Raw genomic sequence first — 14,484 nt, 5'->3', positions numbered from 1 at the left:
TGATGCCAAACCGAATGAAGTTAAGTTTTCTTGGTTTTTACGTTCTTCCCTTCGTAATTAGTTGCAACTCTGGAGTAAGTCGTTCATCTTTGGTATAATAAGGATAACAGTTTTGCATGCTGATTTGGCATGTTGCACTCTGTGTATGGCATGTCACTACTATTGGCTATTAGCCTGGGCGAAAGACTAAAAGCGGACTAGATTTAGTATCGTGTGTTGAGTTTCTTGGTTCTGCTTCTGCTTTTTTATAGGAAGACAACAGGACAAGAATCGTGTACTCGGAGAACCAAAATGAAGATACTTTATCATCGAACTAATGAAAGTTAGGATAACCTGTTTTTAACCTGTTGGTGGCTTAAATGGTTTGTCGCATAATTTAAGACTCATAATAAGGTTTTGGCATGTTGCACTGTGTGTTTTGCATATCACGTGTGTTCTGACTAAGTAAGCGTAATAAAACCTTGTGACGATAAAAATATTAAATCAAATGACGTTTGTTCATCAATGTTTCTTCAAAGCTTCGAAACCTACAAAGATTTATATGCGGACATGTTAAATGTAGGTAAACAACTCCAGTGTCAAGATTGTTTGTCGAATGCCTGGCATAACTATCACGTGTGTTGTCCTTTCAGAACCGTCGAACATGTCCTGTCCAAATGGGATCGACGAATACTTGGCCAACAGCGATTGGTTGAAAGCAAAAAAAATGCGATCCGTCATTTTTTGCTGCTAAAGTTGAAGGTGGATGTTCAAATCTGGTAATTGTGTTGTTATAAGTAAATTATTTAGTATCAATGTATAACACATATTTTTGTTCTGCAATACAACCGGAATTAAATGTGTTATTACTGATAGTGGTTTGTTTTTTAGGATTTGTTTGTACTTTTTGTGCATCCGATTGAACAGTAAAGGCACGAAACATGAAATTCACTATAACAAGAAAGCAGGCAAGTGAATGTTTTTATTAAATTGAAATAATGAAACTCTAGACTAGTTTAATAACATGTGAAGGTGGTATACCGCGTGCACATATCCCATTATAGTATGTTTCTTGGTACTGCTTTTGCTTTTTTTCAGACTGCCACAAGAGTCGCATTGACCACAAATTGAAATTAAAGCCAAACCAGATCAAGTTAAGTTAGTTTGGTTTTTAAGTTTTTCACTTCGTAATAAGTGGCAACTCTGGTATAATAGGGATTACAGTTTTGCATGCAGATTTGGCATGATGTACTTTGTGTTTGGCATGTCACTACTTTTGGCTATCAGCATCGGTGGAACAAAAGGTTGAAAGCGAATTAGATTTAGTATCGTGTGTTGCGTTTCTTGGTTCTGCTTATGTTTTTCTTGTTATAGGAAGGCAACAAAATATAAACCCGTGTACACGGGAAGATACTTTAACGTCGAACTGATTAAAAGTTAAGTTAACCTGTTTTTTGTGGTATTAATGTGGTATTGTGGTATTAATGTGGTATGACTCATAGTAAACCGACGAAATTTGTAGTTTAAGGTTTTGGCATGTTTCACACCACCAATTGACAATATTAGACCAAGTATTGCTCATCCAGCAGTTTTATTGTAAACAATCGACGTTTCGACGTCCTATACAAGACGCCTTCATCAGGATAATGACATAACTTGCAAGACGAATGTCTTTTAATATCCTGATGAAGGCGTCTTGTATAGGACGTCGAAACGTCGATTGTTTACAATAAAACTGCTGGATGAGCAATACTTGGTCTAACATTATGCCTGGCAGCAATAGCTTATTTCATGAATTGACAATATGTTTTAGCTTTCCTAAATACATATCACTACTGCTCAGTTGTATTTTTAAGGTTCTGTTTGGATATTCGTGAATTCAATGATCACGGAACAGTTAAATGCAAGAAACGTGGAATTTGCTGAATCCTATTTTTACGTGTTTCTTCAAACGTATTATGTGAACTAAATCGAACTGTGTTGCGTTTCTTGGTACTCTTTCTGGCCTTGTTTTTACAGGGGGCAACAAGAGACTGATATAGCCAAGATAGAGTATGGTTAGTCTATTTTATTCGTTTGGCTTGTACAATGTTTAATATTGACTTAACTTTCAGTAGAAGCCCACCACTTTAGACGGATCATTAAGTGCAGAAAAATGGAAAGAGTCTCGTCCCTCTGAGAAGAAGAAGAAGAAGACGACAAAGAGAGATTTTAGTAAGTTTCTAAATACACTGGATGACACCTTGCCTGTAACTGCTTACTGAGCTAAAACAATATACTGTAGTCCGTTTTTAATTAAACCACTTGTAGAACGTAGAAAATGCTGTTTTCTACAATTAATGCTTTTCTTTTATTCTTTTTAGTTTCCGCTTGAATTGGGGAAAAAAAGAAAAAAAGAAAAAAAGGAAACCGTCATACACTTGAGCGCGTGCGATGGGTCATTCTTTTCCTGCTCGTGTCGGTGGTGGATGGTAAAGATTTAAAAGATAACTTCATTTATAACGAACTTATCGGGATCGATCTGGATTTCACGCTAGTTGGCTTCTGCACCGATAAAATGCTGAACGGTAAATAAGCTTGTAAAACTTTTAAATTACATGGGATCGCTGATTTTCCTTTGCTTTTTGTAGGAAAGTAGCAGAACATAAATCGTAAAAATATAAACATTTGTAGCTAACCAAAGTAAATTATGTTATAGTTTGGTCTCAATTAAGTTTGTCCATGAAACTTTGCTGTAAGTTGTGTTGCAGATATTTGTCCACAACGTTTCTAACGGAGCACTGAAACCCGCGATAAGCAGTGAACGAAGATTTAAACGTGGACGTGACATATGTAAGTAACAATGTTTTAACTGTGCCCAATGTTCAAAATAATTGTCGCACTAATTTTTGTTATTTTAAGGTCTTCGACCACTACTTTCTACAAGACCGCAGGAATCGCTGACCAAGAGTTAAATCCTCTCTAGGTTAGTGTTGCATAACGTTTACCCTAGTCATGAAACCTTTCATAATTTTGTTTCGTATGACGTTTTAGAGATTGGAACCTGACGCTGCCCCTCGATGAGAGTTATAGCCAAAACCGAATAAAGTTAAGTTACCTTTTAATGTTTTCACGCCCTAATAACTTTGTCGCATTAATGACGAATCTATAGTTAGTTGTTACAGTTGTATTGTAGTAAGGATTCCAACTTTGCGTGGGGGTTTGGCACGTTGCATGTCTCATATCAGTTTTACATGGATTTTTGGCATGGCACACGTACTCTGCCGATTAGTATTAAACTGGACTTAATATAGTTTGTTGCGTTCCTTGGTACTGCTTTGACTTTTTTATAGGAAGGCAACAAAAAGACGTGGAGCGTGTACTCGAGAAACCAAAATGTTGACTTCAAACAGATTACTTCTACATCTTTAACAAATTACATTCGATCTCGCCTGTAAGTTTTATGGAAATTTTCTAACTTCAAACACAATTTATGAATCCTCTGTTCGGTAATACAAAGTTTAGTGTAATTTTTAGGTGATTTTGTCGATTTGTTTTTGTTTGCTTGAAGTTTACTATCTGTCGTTGTTTCTTTAGTGAATTGTGGTGAAGAAGAATTTGCGAGAAAAGACCAAAGATTGATTTTCAGCGAAAAACATGCAGGTGATGTTGTTCGTCAAAAACGTATTGCAGTATAAAAAGACTTTTCTCAAATTGTTTTATTTTATGTAACATAGGTTGTACGACCTGATGTGACATGTTTATATTATATCAGAGGCTTCTTTATCTCAACAGAACGGATCAAATCACTATTGATCTTGCCAGTAAGTTTTTTTGGAAACATTTTTTGCGTGACTAAAATTTCCTATCTGTTCTTTCTTCAGTAACTCGTGGAAGAAGAGTTGGCGATAAGAAGCAACCAAAAATGATTACAGCCGGAAGGATGCAGGTAACTTGTTTGTAAGCGAACTTGCTAATTTAATGCAGACCTAAATACGTTTTTTTGTGAAACAAAGAGTTTGTGAGGGTATGAGGCATCTATTTATCAGACTTATCTTTTCTGCATAATACAGCACATTTTCCCACGGCTTTAAGTTTTGTTCTTTCTTTTTTTAAACCACTTGTCAAACGTAAAAGTTGTACAATTAATGTTTTTTCTCTTCAGTTTGCGCGGACTATTTGGTGCAATAGGGCCTGACATTGGACGAGTAAAGAAAATCCATGTGACGTTTCAAGGCAGGCGTTCTGATTGGTGGAAGGAAAAAAGGAAACCGACATATCTTGAGCGCGTGTGGTCGGTCATTCTTTTCCTCGTCTTTTCAGAGGATGGGCGAATGAGATCTGCAGGTAAATCTACTCTTTTATGATAAACAAAATATCAGGTTTGATGTGGAAGCAAACTTGAAGGAAGACTAGTTTGCTTCTGCAGTCGTACCGAAATGCAAAGTGGTAAATAAGTTAGTTTTAACTAGCTTTCATCTAATGATGGTTATACCTCCGACTGAACAATACATGAAACATCGAATTGATTTACAGCAATCTTATGCAGGCATGTAAATGTTTACATTCATTGGCTATAATAATAGCGTGCACATTTCCTATCTTGGCATGTCACTTAAAACGTATAGTGTGAACATAAGAAAATACTGCCTTGTGTTTCTTATTGCTGCCTTTTTTGTTTTTACAGGAAAGAGTCGCAATGGACCAAGATGGAACTTATAGCCAAAACCGAATAAAGTTAAGTTACTTCGTTTTTCAGTTGTATCGTGGTAGGAATTCTAACTTTGCATGGGGGTTTGGCACGTTGCATGTCACATACCAATTTTACATGGAGGTTTGGCATGACACATGTACTATTCCTATTAGAATTAAACTGGAGTGTATTGCGTTCCTTGGCTGTTGGTTTTCTTTTTGTAGAAAGGCAAAAAAAGACATGGATCGTGTATTCGAAAAAGCAAAATGTTGATTCCAAACTGATTAAAGTTAAGTAAACCTGATGTTAGTGACACTTAGACCTTAGACAACTACATACCTAGTTGTTGTGCTAGTATATCGAGCAGTATCTAGCTCGTATGATGATTTGACATGCACTTTGTGTTGGGCATGTCACGATTGTTCTAACGACTAGATTATTAGCATCGGTAAGAATAAAGAAGCAAACTAATTTTATGACTGTTTTTCGTGGTTCTGCTTCTGCTTTTTATTTGATAGGGGCAACTTGTAGAAGGCATCTTGGTGAATGAATTTGGACGAGGCACCTTTTTCCTTTGTGGATCACATTTGGACCTTGCCCGTAAGTTGTTGTAATTTATGTTTTTGTTAGTAGGTATTTTTTGAATTTGACAAAGGTTTACTTATGTCGCCCTTTCTTTATGGTTTTTTTACACGTCGTTTCTTAACTTTATTTTTCATAATTTTTTTAGAACCACTTGACGGAGTAGTCGGCGATGGGAGATGTCAACAATTACTTGCAGCGACAACGTTGCAGGTAATTTTCTTGTTCGAAACAAACTTAAGAAAGAGATTTTACGATTTTAAGCAGGCATTTTTTCCGTTGCTGCACCGATTAGACTTCGCATGTTCTCTTGGCATGTTGCACGTAAGGTTGTTTTTCGCGTGTTTGCACTTGTGCTTTGTGGGACTATTTAATATAGAAATATCTTGTAAAATATGCACTAAAATTACCCTTAAAACTTACATTTATCGTAAACTCGAATGCTGCTGTCAGTTTTGTTGCAGGTGTTTGTCGAAGCATCAGGCAAGCATCGAACAACTCAATGTGAAAGTCAGTGGAAAAATGCATTTTAACGACGTACAAAACATTACGTATCGAAGTAAGTTTAACCAGACGAGCATCAAAATCAACTGCGAAGACAAAACCTGGGAAGGAATCCAGTTTATATTCTACAACACCATCTCAAATGTAAGTTAACAGTCGTTATTAAATTGTATTACTAGAGGCTATCGAGGGTGCACATCTTCATCGATATGTTAACTTGTTTCTTTAGTAACACATGGCGAAGAAGAGTTGGCGATGAGGAAAGACTAAAAGCTGCAAAACCAAATCACTTTCCCTGTATGTATTTCAATTTCTTGCATAAACGGCAAGATTTTGTTATACTTTGTTTCTTACCTTAATTTTTTTGTACGTTTTTTAGAACCACTTGAGGGAGCAGTCGGCGATGGGAGACGCCATAGAGGGTTGCGTTCCTTGGTACTGCTTTTGCTTTTGTAGGAAGGCCACAAAAGACGTGTTGACAACCAAAATGTTGACAACAGATTAAAGTTAAGTGAACCTAATATTAGTGACACATAACTTTGCATGGTGATTTGATGCACATTGTGTTGGGCATGTCACGTGTGTGTTGACAACTAGATTATAGCACCGGTGTCAATAAAAGGTTAGAAGTAAACTAACTTCATGACCGTTTTTGGTGGTTTTCATTCTGCTTTTCTTTTGACAGAAAACAGCATGACATGAATCGCGTGCCCGGAGAACAAGGACGAAAAAAACTTCAAAAAGATTTAAGTTAAGCTGATTTTCAATATTTTTGTTAATGTTATACCTTAATGTTATACCACCCACAGTTAATGACAGACCTAGTTGTTTTAGTATAGCCAGGTGTGTGGTGGTTTGGCATGGTGCACTTAGTGTTTTTTTGCGTGTCACGTGTGTTTTGACCATTAGTAAGCTTTAAAAAAATGGTAAAGATTAACCAATGTGAATTATAGCCTAGTTTCAATTAGGTTAAAACGTTTATTGCTGCACAAAATGTTGTTGCAGACATTTGTTCATCACACTTTCTACCAAGCCTCGAAGACTGCAGTGCAGAGGAGGTTTATATACGCACATGTTAGATGTAAGTAAACAATGTTTTAACTTGCCATAACTATCGCCTTTTTGTTTTAGTACCTTCGACCATTGCTTCCCACTTAACCGTAAATGATTCAAACGAAATACATCCTTTGCAGGTTAGTACAATACGTGTTCAGTGTATGCTTTTGCATTGGCAGCATATAAACGAATTTTGTGCTGGGAGTCTTGTCACCTGGAGATGCATTTCGTCATCAGATAATTCTATATCGAAAACAAATGACATTCGATCTCGCCTGTAAGTTACGGAAATTTTCAAGCTTCAAACACCGTTTATAAATTCTTAATCTGTTTGGTAATGCCAAGTTTAGTGTAATTTGTATATTAGGTGATTTTGCCGATTTGTTTTTGTATGTGCTCAAAGTTTACTATCTGTTGTTCTTTCTTCAGTTAAATGTGGTGAAGAAGAGTTTGCGATGAGAATAGACCAAAGATTGAATTACAGCGAAAAAGATGCAGGCAACGTATTGCAGTATAAAAACGCCTTTCTAAATTTGATTGTTTCTGTTTAACATAGGGTGTGAGAACTGATGTGGCATATTTTAAGTAGACAGTTCTTTCTTTAGTAACTCATGGCGAAGAACATCTGGCGACAACGCGACCGAAATGATAACAGCGTGCAACAAAATGATAACAGCGTGCAATATGTTTATTGGCGAACTCGGTCATTCTTTTCTTATCGGGGATTAATGGACGAATGAGATCTGCAGGTAATTTAATTCTTTTGTGATGTTAAGTCAAATTATGTTAAATAAATTTATCGGGTTTGATGTAATTTGCTTCTGCAGTATTACCGAAATTAAATGTGGTAAATAGGTTTTAGTAGCTTTCTTAAATATATGGCACTACTGTTTTGTTTTAGAATCCCGTTTCGTGCATCTAATGATGGTTCCACCACATAAAACATCGAATTTTGAGATTTGCTGCAATCTTGCAGGCATGTAAATGTTTACATTCAATCGCTATAATTAGTCGCCTAGATTTAGTTACGAACATGTGAAAATAGTATATCGTGCACATATCCTATATTTCCATGTTACTAAACATATAATATGATCATAATTAAATGCTGTGTTGAGTTTCTTGTTGCTGCCTTTTTTTGTTTTTCTCAGAAAAAAGTCGCGTTGGGCCAAGATGGGAAAGATAGCCAAACTGAATCAAGTTAAGTTACCTTTTTTAATGTTTTCATGGCCTAATAACTCGGCCGCATATTGTTGTATTGTAGTGGGGGTTCCAACTTTGCGTGGGGGTTTGGCACGTTGCATGTCTCATATCATTTTTACATGGATTTTTGGCATGACGCATATACTCTGCCTACTCAGACTTAGTATAGCGTGTTGTGTTCCTTGGTACTGCTTTTGCTTTTCTTTTTATAGGAAATCAACAAAAATAGGTGGATCGTATACTCGGACAACCAAAGTGTTGATTTCAAAAGATAAAAGTTAAGTAAACCTGATATTATTGACACATAGACAACCACATACCTAGTTGTTTTGCTAGTATATCGAGCAGGAGTTAGTTTGCATGGTGATTTGACATGCACTTTGTGTTGAGCATGCCACGTTTGTTCTAACTAATTTTATGACTGTCTTTTCCGTGGTTCTGCTTTTGCTTTTCTTTTGATAGGGCAACTTGTAACAGGTGTCTTGGTGAATGGGTCATGACGTGGCATCTTTTCACTTGTGAGTTAATTTTGGACCTTGCCTGTAAGTTGTTGTAATTTTGTTTTTTGCTAGTCGGTATTTTTTGTAATGGACAAAATTTTACGTGTGTCGTCTCTCCTTTAGTAACACATTTTTATCCTTTCTTTAGAACCACTTGAGGGAGTAGTCGGCGATGGGAGAGGTCAGCAATAACTTACAGCGAAAACGTTGCAGGTAATTTTCTTGTTTGCAGTTTAACGGACATTTTTTCCGCTGCTGCAACGAAAACACCTCACATGTTGCCTTGGTATGTTGCACTTATGGTTATTTTTCACATCTAGGGTTTTGTATGTCACTTGATGTTTGGACGACTAACCAGTTGTCAGCAACGGGAAAAGTAACCTATCAAATAACTACTTTTAATTTGAACCCGAATACTGCTCTAAGTTCTGTTGCAGGTGTTTGTCGGAACATCAGACAAGCATCAAACAACTATGGAAAAGTCAACATTTCAACGACGTATGAAAGATTAATTAATTAAATGTAAGTTTAAATTACGCTTCTATAAGTTAACGCTTTTATAAACCTGAGTTTTGTTTTTATGGATTACATTTGGATCAGGTCTGTAAGTTGTAATTTATTGTTTGGGATGAAAGTTTTCATATTTTGTGCTTTCTGTAGTAAAACGTGGCGAAGAAGAGTTGGTGATGAGGAAAGACTAAAAGCTGCAAACCCAAATTATTCTGCCAGTAAGTATTGCATCAATTTCGTGCATAAACGGCAAGATTTTTCTATACTTAATTTTTTTTTATTTTTCATCCGTTTTTAGAACCACTTGAGGGAGTAGTCGGCGATGGATGACGTCAACAATAACTAACAGCGAAAAGGTTTCAGGTAAATTGAACAAACTTGACAAACGGATTTTAAGCAGTTGCTGCAACGAATTGACCTCGCATGTTGCACTTGCGGTTGTTTTTTCGCATGTTGCACTTTTGGTTTTGAATGTCACTTGTGCTTAGTGCGAATATTAAGTTGTCACCAACAGTAAATTTACCCTTCGTAAAATTACCTTTTTCGTAAACTTGAATGCTGCTGTCAGTTTGTTGCAGGTATTTGTCGGAGTATCAGACAAGCACCAAACCACTAAATGGAAAAGTCAGCAAAAAATGCAACAACTACGTAGGAAACACTGCTAATCGAATGTAAGTTTAAGTTTCGCTTCTAGAAGTTAACGCTTCTATAAACTTGAGTTTTGTTTCAGACGGTCGCCAAACCACCACCAGACAAGCATCAAAACCAAGTGCGAAAACAAAACCTGAAGGTATCCTTTTTTTATGTTCTAGTTTATGTTCTACAACACCATCCTCAATGTGAGTTAACCGTCGTACTCGATAAATTGTATTTCTGTTTCCGTTCTATTATATTCCGTAATTATAATACAGTGCCCTGTTCGATCAGTGCCACTTACAAGAAACTGTTGGGTTTTTTAAGATTGCTGGGATCGAGTCGTTCATGGATAAACAGGTAATTTACTCCACCACTTACTTTGGAATACTAAATTGTGTCATACAGGGTGCAATCCTTCTTCGGTTGGTTAACTTGTACATTTTTGTTCCAGGGCAACCGTTTTCGAGAAGCAAAGGATTTTCTCACGAGAACCATACGCCGCGGGTGCGGCTGAATTCCATAAATCAGAAACTGAAGGCAAGTATGTTAACTACATGTTTCAGTTGGCAGCATGAGCAGAATTGTTCACAATAAAACCTTCAATGATAACAACAATGAATTGACCATAATTTAATTCTAATTTAGTTTGTACGTTCATATGTGGCCATGTTAGACGGAAGTAAACAGCCTTTAAAGTTCGTGTACTTTGCCGCATGAGTAGGATAAATAGGCTGATATTTCATAACATTGTAAATTTATGTATTTTTTGTGTTTAGATCCTTCGACCTGTACTGTTTTGCAGGACCGTAGGATTCCTATACCAACAGTTTAATCTATCACAGGTTAGTAAAACGGAAAGTTCAAGGTTTTCTATAATACTGTTTTTGTATGTTGTTTTATCTGCAAACTAATTTTGTGTGACAGGCCTCATGGAAAATGAGTTCTGACGAGGCATCTTTTCACTTGTTTAACGCTATTCGATCTTGCCTGTAAGTTGTTGTAATTTATGTTTTTCCTAGTCGATATTTTTTTCTATAAGGCAAAAATTTGCTTATTTCGTCCTTCCTTTAGTAACACGTGGAGAAGAAGAGTCGGCGATGAGGAAAGACTAAAAGCTGCAAAACCAAATCACTTTGCCAGTAAGCATTGTTTGACTTCCTTGCATAAACGGCAAGAGTTTTTATACATTGTTTCTTATCTTTATTTTGCGTCTTTTTTAGAACCACTTGAGGGAGTAGTTGGCGATGGGAGACAGAAATAACTTCAAACGTTTCAGGTAATTTAAACAAACTCGATAAACAGATTTTATGAGTTAAGACAGCCATTTTTTCTGCTGCTGCAACAAACAAACCTCGCATATTGCCTTGGCATGTTGCACTTATTGTTGTTTTTCGCATGTTGCCTTGTGCATGTGCATGTCACTTGTGCTTTGTGGTGGGACTATTCAGTTGTCAATAGCGTAGAAGTATCCTATCGAATATGCATCAAAATTAACGTTTGTAAAACTACTTTTATCGTGAACTCGAATGCTGCTATCCGTTTTGTTGCAGGTGTTTGTCGGAAAATCAGAGATGCATCAAACAACCAAATGGGAAAGTCAGTGAAAAAAATCCATTTCTACGTCCTATGAAACATTAATAATTATGTAAGTTTACATTAATAATTATGCAACGTAAGTTTTAGTTACGGTTCAGCAAGTTAGGTCATAAGTTCTATAAACCTTAGTTTTGTTTCAGACCTTCGACAAACCGCCACTAGACAAGCATTGAAATTTAACTGCGAAGACCAAACCTGAAGGAATCCAGTTTATATTCTACAACACCATACCAAATATAAGTTAACAGTCGTACTTAATAAATTGTATTGCTGTTTTGTATCATGATGACTGTTTTAATCAATACTGTATTTTTTATGCAGAACCTTGTTTTACCAGCGCCACACACAAGAAACTTTTATTCCAAGAGTGCTGGGATCGAGTCGTCCTTCGATTAACAGGTAATTTTCCCCACCTATGCTACTGTTTTTGCATGACGTATTGCATAACCTGAATGTTGTATTTGATACTGTACTTGTTTTCTAGAGATTTGTCACCAGAAACCACAGCTGCAAGGAAGACTGCAATTTAAGTATCATCTGATCAAGAAACAGGTAATTTACTAATCTACCATTATATTCACTTCGCAATAACAACTTGTATTTTATTGCAGACTAGAAAAAAAACTTTATACGTCAAGGATGTTCTCACGTTTTCTCTTGTCAAACGGAAACTAAAGGCAAGTTCCAATACATACTAAACGTCAATATATTTAATAAAATTGTTGTTTTTCTAATGCCAACATGGAAAGGCCGCGTAACGTGCACTTATCCTGTCTTTACATGTTGTAATTTTTAAACGTAATATAATGTAAATTGTAAAATATGTTACAAATTATGACGTGATGCTGTCTTATTTTTATGTTCACACGTGATCAATACACCGCGGATTCGACTGAATTTCGTCAAACGGAAACTAAAGGCAAGTACCAAACACACTAAACGTAAATTTATTTATTAAAATTGTTGTTTTTGTAATGCCAACATGGAAAGGCCGTGTAACGTGCACTTATCCTGTCTTTACATGTTGTATTTTTTAAACGTAATAATGTAAATTGTAAAATATGTTACAAATTTTGACGACCTGATGCTGTCTTATTTTTATTTACAGAAAAACAAGTAAAGTAAAGCGGAGAAAGATGAAAACTGAAATGGAAATGAAAGACTTTTTTTTCATACATCCAATATTAGCGTATCTTTATGACAAACAATAATTTCAAATTGTATCGTATTTTCGTAACAAATCTTTTTGCAATACTAATTTCAAATTGTATCGTATTTTCGCAACTAATCTTGTTGCAATACTAATTTGAAATTGTATCGTATTTTCGCAATAATTTTTTTTGCAATACTAATTTGAAATTGTATCGTATTTTCGCAATTAATCTTTTTGCATACTAATTTGAAATTGTATCGTATTTTCGTTTAACTTGAAATTGTATCGTATTTTCGCTATTAATCTTTTTGCAATACTAATTTCAAATTGCATAGTTCACTCTGCTTCAGAATATGACATGATGGCGACACATGTGGCAGGTGCAAGCTATGATGCCTTTCATTTTTGTAAGTTTAACCGTAGTGTTATTTCAAATGTATATGCGGGGATAATCGTCAGAAGAACAACGACTATTTTTAATTTTTATTGTTGTGTCGTTTTTTGTGAATTTTGTTTTGTTTGCGTCAGGGTGAGGAGGGAAACTTGTGACAGTTACGCGTTTGCATCAGGGGGAGGGAGGATTGTGACCGGCGCGGGTTTGCATCAGGGGGGAGGGACACTTGTGACAAGCGCGGGTTTGCATCAGGGGGAGGAGGGAGACTTGTGACAGGTGCGGGTTGACATCAGGGGGAGAAGGAAGACTTGTGACAGGCGCGGGTTTGCATCAGCGGAAAGGAGACTTGTGACAGGTGCGGGTTTGCATCAGGGGGAGGAGGGAGACTTGTGACAGGTGCGGGTTTGCATCAGGGGGAGGAGGGAGACTTATGACAGACGGGGGTTTGCATCAGGGGGAGTAAAAGATGTTGCAAATTGTAAGAAAAAACTTTCTTCTGTTTTGCATCAGGGGTAGGGAGACTGATGACAGGCGGGGGTTTGCATTAATGGGAGGAGGGAGGCTTGTGACAGGCGCGGGTTTGCATCAGGGAGAGTGAGACTTGTGACAGGCGGGGGTTTGCATCAGGGGGAGGAGGGGACTTGTGACAGGTTCGGGTTATACATCAAGGGCAGGGAGACTTGTGACAGGCGCGGGTTACAAGAAAAAACTTTCTTCTGTTTTTTGGCGTTTTGCATAAAATGCATATGTACATTTGGGCTTTGTCAATATTTGTTTGCATCAAGGGGAGAGAGAATCGAGTTTTTTGTGATACATAATTTGTGCATTTTGTACCATATTTGATTAAACACTAAAAAGAAAATGATTATTCACATTTTATTAAACGACAAAACACACAAAGCACAATAGAGAAATGAATGAAGAAGAGAAAAAACAAAATGTCCGCTGGCTGGTGATGAATCCTGAAACAAGAAAACAGCTGATTAATACGATAAAAAAACACATCAACACACAAAACAAAATGTTTAAAAAACACACAAAAAAATACACACAAAATAAAAACAAAAAAACACACAAAATAAAATCACAAAAAAACACACACAAAGCCCACAAAAAGCACACACAAAACACACGTGACATTCACAGAAAAAAAACACGTGACACGCGCGACACAAACACACAAAAATCACACGTGACATTCACACAAAAAACATACGTGATACACACAAAAGACACACGTGATACACAGAAAAAACACACGTGACACGCGCGACACACAAAAACACACACACACAAAAACACACGCGTGACACACACACAAAAACACGCGTGACACACACAAAAAAACACGCGTGATACACACAAAAAACACACGTGACACGCTTGACACACAAACACACAAAAACACACACAAAAAAAAACATGCGAGATACACACAAAAAAAACATGCGAGATACACACAAAAAAACACGCGTGACACACACACACACACACACACACACACACACACACACACACACACACACACACACACACACACACACACACACACACACACACACACACACACACACACACACACACACACACACACACACACACACACACACACACACACACACACACACACACACACACACACACACACACACACACACACACACACACACACACACACACACACACACACACACACACA

General features: G+C 36.8%; 4 long non-coding RNA genes across 4 annotated transcripts; all 4 read left to right on the top strand.

Annotated features, from left to right (window-relative positions):
- Nucleotides 1-6,822: 6,822 nt before the first annotated feature.
- Nucleotides 6,823-7,292, top strand: LOC145220493 (uncharacterized). Its single transcript, XR_013858198.1, has 3 exons — nt 6,823-6,930; nt 6,973-7,070; nt 7,223-7,292. It is a non-coding gene; the product is annotated as an uncharacterized LOC145220493 (long non-coding RNA).
- Nucleotides 7,293-8,905: 1,613 nt separating this feature from the next.
- On the top strand, nt 8,906-9,519 carry LOC145220495 (uncharacterized). Its single transcript, XR_013858200.1, has 3 exons — nt 8,906-9,018; nt 9,157-9,224; nt 9,305-9,519. It is a non-coding gene; the product is annotated as an uncharacterized LOC145220495 (long non-coding RNA).
- A 300-nt stretch (nt 9,520-9,819) lies between these two features.
- Nucleotides 9,820-10,173, top strand: LOC145220496 (uncharacterized). The gene is made up of 3 exons (XR_013858201.1): nt 9,820-9,845; nt 9,967-9,999; nt 10,094-10,173. It is a non-coding gene; the product is annotated as an uncharacterized LOC145220496 (long non-coding RNA).
- A 249-nt stretch (nt 10,174-10,422) lies between these two features.
- LOC145220491 (uncharacterized) lies at nt 10,423-11,785 on the top strand. The gene is made up of 6 exons (XR_013858196.1): nt 10,423-10,484; nt 10,567-10,631; nt 10,714-10,781; nt 10,863-11,287; nt 11,379-11,637; nt 11,723-11,785. It is a non-coding gene; the product is annotated as an uncharacterized LOC145220491 (long non-coding RNA).
- Nucleotides 11,786-14,484: the final 2,699 nt, after the last annotated feature.

This window comes from Phallusia mammillata, chromosome 3 (genome assembly GCF_965637545.1).
Source record: "Phallusia mammillata chromosome 3, kaPhaMamm4.hap1.1, whole genome shotgun sequence".
Lineage (NCBI taxonomy): Eukaryota > Metazoa > Chordata > Ascidiacea > Phlebobranchia > Ascidiidae > Phallusia > Phallusia mammillata.
This window is presented reverse-complemented; position numbering and strand designations above follow the sequence as displayed.